The sequence below is a fragment of the Grammomys surdaster genome, unplaced genomic scaffold, assembly GCF_004785775.1.
Source record: "Grammomys surdaster isolate TR1022 unplaced genomic scaffold, NIH_TR_1.0 125934, whole genome shotgun sequence".
NCBI lineage: Eukaryota > Metazoa > Chordata > Mammalia > Rodentia > Muridae > Grammomys > Grammomys surdaster.
Genome location: NW_021620757.1, coordinates 3,530,704 through 3,536,703, shown reverse-complemented (window position 1 = coordinate 3,536,703; position 6,000 = coordinate 3,530,704). Strand labels below are relative to the sequence as shown.

The 6,000-nt window shown below is 34.3% G+C and overlaps 1 pseudogene; it reads right to left on the bottom strand.

Annotated features, from left to right (window-relative positions):
- Positions 1-491: 491 nt before the first annotated feature.
- LOC114608691 overlaps positions 492-6,000 on the bottom strand; it is a 64,701-nt pseudogene continuing 59,192 nt past the window's right edge.

The window sequence follows — 6,000 nt, the reverse complement described above, 5'->3', positions numbered from 1 at the left end:
AGAATTATAATACTTTGAATTAAAATATAGAGGGCTCTAAAACCGTCACATTTCTCCATTTTACAGTAATATTATATTAGTAATTCACCATTAGATAAGAACTAACTATGCTGAAGTCAATAAATCATTACACAACATAGAGAATTCCAGACTTGGTTTGTAGTGATTCTAAAAATTGCCGCAAATAGGCATTTGCTGTATCTTTAAGAGTTGGAAAGTCAGAGACACCAGGCTTTCTTTGTATGTATTATCATGAAGAAAACAAAAACATCTTGAGATATTATTCTAATTTGTTCCTGATTGTCTTATGAAGAACAAAGAACAATGAAGCAACGTGTGTGTGTGTGTGTGTGTGTGTGTGTGTGTGTATGTGTGTGTGTGTGTGTGTGTGTGCATGTAATCCCAGAACTCAGGTGGTGGGGTCAGAGAGGCATGCCTGACCAAAGACGTCAATTACGTCCTTAAGGAAGGGGCTATAGGAGGAAGTACATCTAGATGGGAATGAAGCATATCAAGAACTTGCATGGTACAGAAATCAATTCATTGACAACTGGGGTGATTTCAAGGTCTTTCAGATCAACTGGAGATTTCAAGTTAAAGTTCTGTAAAATGGTGGTCAGAAATAAAAATTATTCTGGTCAAGCCAGACCCCTCTCACACACAAATCTGTTTTCCTGTTGAGAAAGGAAAAAAAAGTAGTCACCTTTCATAAACTTGCCACTCCTATCTAGAAAGTGACTAGGATTAAACTTTTCTGGGTTGAGGAATTCTTTGTCAACATGTAGCACAGAAGTCAGTGATGCTATGACAGTGGTACCCTTGGGAATGAGACAGTTTCTGCAGTTCATGTCACTGGTCATTTCATGGGGCAGGCTGGTGGGAAAGAGGTCAATGTATCATTGCATCTCATGTAAGACAACATCAGTATAGGGCATGTAATTCCTGTCCTGTGTTCGGGGGTTCCTGTTTCTACCAATCACATGGCCCCTTTCTTCTTGGACATTGGCTGTAACTTCTGGAGCCTTGAGCAGGAGCAACAGAGATTCCCTCAGTGTCGTGTTTGTTGTCTCTCTCCCAGCATCAAACAGGTCAGATGCTGTGATGATCAAGTTCACACAAGTACATTCTGTCTCTGGGATCTGCTTTTCCTGCTCCATTTTTTATCAGGAAATAATAAATAAACTCCTCAGAATTGTTGCTATTCAGTGACTTTTGATGTTGTATTACTTTTGCAAAAATATATTAGGCAAACACATTTTTTAAAGTAATTTTCTGTGTCTTTCTGGTAAATAATCAATGATAGCAGAAAATTATTGCAAATCTTAATTCAAAAACTGAGAATCTCTAGATTTTCATTTAAAATGTCCATGAATGTAAGAAATTTCTGATCTTTATAATCAAATCCACTCTGGGAAACAATGGAGCAGATGACATTGCATGGAGCATAGCCCAGAATGAAGGTGGAATCACAGGATACACCATTGGTTTTACTCAAGTCATCTATAAGACAGTGCCCATCCTCTTGAACACAGTCCTCAATGTTCCTCTTCGCCATCCCAAAGTAAGTTTATATTAAGAAAATTTTAAAGCTTACCTTAAAGTACTGCCTATATCAGGATGATTTCCAAAATATGCTCAACATTTCTATTTATGAATGTTTATAGTTTATATCTTGCTTAGAAAAATCTCAGCAATGCTCATTATATATCTTTATATCCACAGTTAAGTATAGTCCTTTCCCCTCATTAAAGAAACTTCTCTATGCAACAGTTGAGGACCATCACAGAAAACCACAAAATAGAGATGTAGAGCTCAATCCCAATGAATACAACTATGAGCCACCTGTGTATCTAAGCCTGAGGGTACACTGTGGAAAAGGGAACAGAAAAATTGTAAGAGTCAGAGGATCAGTGAGTTTGTTGTGGGACTGTGTCTTCTACTAATGTCAGAATCTACTCTCATAACTGCCTCAACATGAGCAGCATAAGAACTACATCAATACAGATGCTAAATTAGACATGTGATAGCCTATGAGATGTAAACTGTACACAAAAAACTCCAAGCTGAGAGGCATGGAGTGCTGAGAGTGGGAGAAAGTCTTCTTAAAGAAAGAACACATCTAATAAGAAATAGTCAGTCCTGAAAACATATATACAAGTAAAATTACAGAGTAACAGGTTATATATATATATATATATATATATATATATATATATATGCCTGAAAAAATAATTTATAAACGAAATGGACATATATTTGAAATCAAGCAAAGAGGCATATGTGTGAGCTTTGGGAGAGAGGAACAAAAGGCAGAAATGTGATTATATTATCATCACAAAAATAAAAAAAGAAAATGCATATTTGCATCATTTCAAGATCTGAGCGTGTTTTCTTATGTCTTCTCCCACTGTTTAAAGAAAAAGGATGTTTGTTTACAGAGCTTGCCCTATTTTTTTAAATTTTCATCTCAATACTGATTTTCAGGTGCTTTCTACTCCACCAGCGTCTCAGTATTCACAATAAATTCCAGTTCAGCCCGTGAACATGAAAATCGTGCTTCATCTTTGAGTCTAGGTCAGAAATGGGTCTTAGTACTTTAACTTTTGCATAAAGCAGGGATAATGGGGGAAACTCAAAACAATAGTAAGAAAAGCCATGAACCTGGCTTGATTGTATGACAAGATTATTCAATTATTTATTCTGTGAAAAGAATATGGAACTGAAGTCAATAAAACTAGTCTCTAATTATTTGCTCACCACTACTTCCTATGTGAATTGATCAGTCATATGTCTTCTAGGGACATGATTAGTGAATATTCAAAATAAAATCATTGATCCTCAGAGAATTTCATGAAGATAATATGAGACAAGGGATATAAAAGAATTATAAATAACAAAAGCAATAAGCGGTCTTAAGCATTACTGGTCATAAATATTATTATACTCTTTCGGGGAACTATTTATTTTGCTTGGAGCACAATGCTGCTTGGTTCTTCTTATGTTTTCTTTTTACAATATATGATGGCCTCAAAAGAGGATTGCTAATCATTGTAAAGGAGCAAGATGAAGATACACTAAGAGAAATTCGCTAGAGAGATAGTGATAGAGAGGGAGGAGTGTATAGATTGGGAAGGTACGAGACAGTTATTTCTAGGTTTCAACACAAATTTATGGCCTAATTTATGGGTTATTGAAAATGTATTATTAAGTTGAATGAGCTGAGTGCATACGCTGCTGTTGCTGGTGGCAGTCATACGTCACATTCTGACAGTTTACAAGTATTTAATGCAACTACTTATTTTTTTATACAGGGAAATGAATAATTTCTTTAGTAATTGCCAAATCATCCATTTCCTGAAATTCATGGCATCTTCTTGGGAAAATTCATTTACCAAAATGTCATGTGAGCTTATGCATATTTGGAGAAATATGCATGAGAGCTTGCAGCTTCCTTTCTGATCACTGGTAACGACAGCCTGTATTTTCTTGTGTGTGTGTGTCTGTGTGTGTGTGTGTGTGTGTGTGTGTGTGTGTGTGTGTCTGTGTGTGTTTTACAAATTTTGAAAATTTTTAAATATATTTTGCAATTCAATAAATTTTATTCAGTCATAAAGACTCAAAATTATATACAGTATTGATGCTCACAGAAAATACCAAGATCAATATTTCTGCTTCATTTTCTCAACTCTTTGGAATAGGGAAAGACTTATTAAAGTCTATTTAATTGGCTTCATAATTATAACTGATCAAGCTAAGGTACTTGACTATATAACATTTTATCTGTGACTTTTGGGGACACATCAGTTAATATTGCACCAGAATTGCCAACAAAGATCTTTTAACAAAATTAAGGAATCTAAAACTAAGCATTGGAATGAATTTAATTCTTAATGTTAGTATTTCTGGTGACTTAAAATGTCAGTAGTTAAATTTTGTGAACCAGGTATTTTTCAGAGTTCTAATCTGAACTGGGTGGGGATATGACATGGTATATGGTAATTTTCTGAGGGGGACTAGTCTACTTTCATCTTTAGTATTCCTTATTTTGTCTTCACCACTTATGTAATGTGGCAATATCATTGTTAGAGTGATCACCCGACTTAAAAATATTAGCTCATAATGTTATGAGAAACAGTTTTTCTCTTTTGTTTTTCAAAGAAAGATTTAAGAGTTAACTCTTTTTATGTTTTGTGAGTCCTTTGCAATACTTAGCTGAGCTTCATTGAATTTGAGTCTTTAATTCATTTTTATACCCATTAATAGACTAAAAAATTTTGACACTGTTTCTCACAATAGATTCAAGGACATTAAAAAACATAGCATGTCCTTTTCCATTTTCTACCCTTGCCATAAAAACTTATAGCCCATTGTTAATTCTTCATTACTTTTATAGACTTGTAGAAATTATGACATATTTGTATCTGTATGCTATAGAAAGAATAATTAAAGCAAATGCAGAATTACCTCCTTAGCAAGAATATCAATGTATTACAAAGATATAATTAAATTTCTTGTATAACCATATTGTTTTCTCCACCTTTATACATGAGACTATATCAAATGAAGATCTCAAAAATGTTGTTTGGCATCTTTGAAGATTGAACATGGTGATTTCTTTTCAAGACTGATAACATCCCTCTTTGTATAGTCAGCACAAATTGTTTCATCCAAGAATACTTTACAGTGGCAGTTAAGGAAGGAACACCTGTTAACATGATCCTTCTCATATTGCCTTCTTGATAATTGATGTGCTCAGTCATGGTAACAAATACAACTCAGAATTTAATATATATAGATAGATAGAGAAGAAAATAAATTTAGCCATTTGGGATGTTAACATCAAGTAAAGAACTATAGTCCCACCAAATTAATAAATATTGGAGGTTTAAGGGATATTAGTATAAGCACATGTTATCGAGAGTCATAATGTAAAAATATTAATCCCAACTGATCTGACAGTGATCAATATGGTCAGGTAGAAGGCAGAAATATGCAAGGACAAATATTTTAGCAAGTAAGGAATTCTATAAAAACTTAAAGACATAAATGTGGAACAACTTAGGGAAATAAAGCAACATTTACTAACTTTGCTCAATTAGTTTGACTATTAACATCTTGCACTGTGATACACAATACAATGCTACTTGATTCCTACCATCTGTGAGCAGCTGTAGAAAAAAATTCTTTCTTCCACATTCCCCTATGACATGCCAGTGAGTTATGGACAGCCAGAGGGGGGAATCAAGAGGAATGTAATCAAGAGGAATGTAATTTAATGACTCTTTAAGAGCAACTCTCAGAGTGACCACTACTCTATTAGAATAGGTTTGCAAATGTGCAAGGAAAAAGACTGAAATGATGGCATGAGAGTAAACGTGGATTCAGACACAGGGACTCCCAGATTATATCTGGCCATGTTTCAAAATAATCTAGCTTAGAGCATAAACAGTCAGTAACAAAAATAATACAATGAAGCCTGATCAGTATTGTTTTCAGACTGTGTGACAGTGTGTTATGTGTGTGTGTGTGTGTGTGTGTGTGTGTGAGTGTGTGTGTGTGTGCATGCATTTGTACCACTTTTGAATGTTTTCTCTTTGCTATGTTTAGTGTATTTCAAGAGTTCGGAGCTAAAAATAAACTACATTGAACTACTACAATTACATTGAATTACTACAAGAACAATGTAAAACTGCTTTGGAGGGTCTTCATATATGACATTGATTCAAATATTCTATTGCCAGTGACATCTCATCAGGCTAGAGTATGCAAGCACACTCTAATCTGTGTTCAGAATGTCTAAATATTCTATGGACATATTCATTAGAATAAGTGTTTTTCACCAAGCCATTCAAAGCTGTTCTATTTGAAACATAAGCTGAACCAGTGTGTTATCCTCACTGTTAATACTCAGAAAGTTAGCTAGATGAATGTTTCTTTAAGGTTTGTATTTTAAGCTTAGCTCTGCAATAAATTCATCCAAGATGCCTACTTAAAAAAACA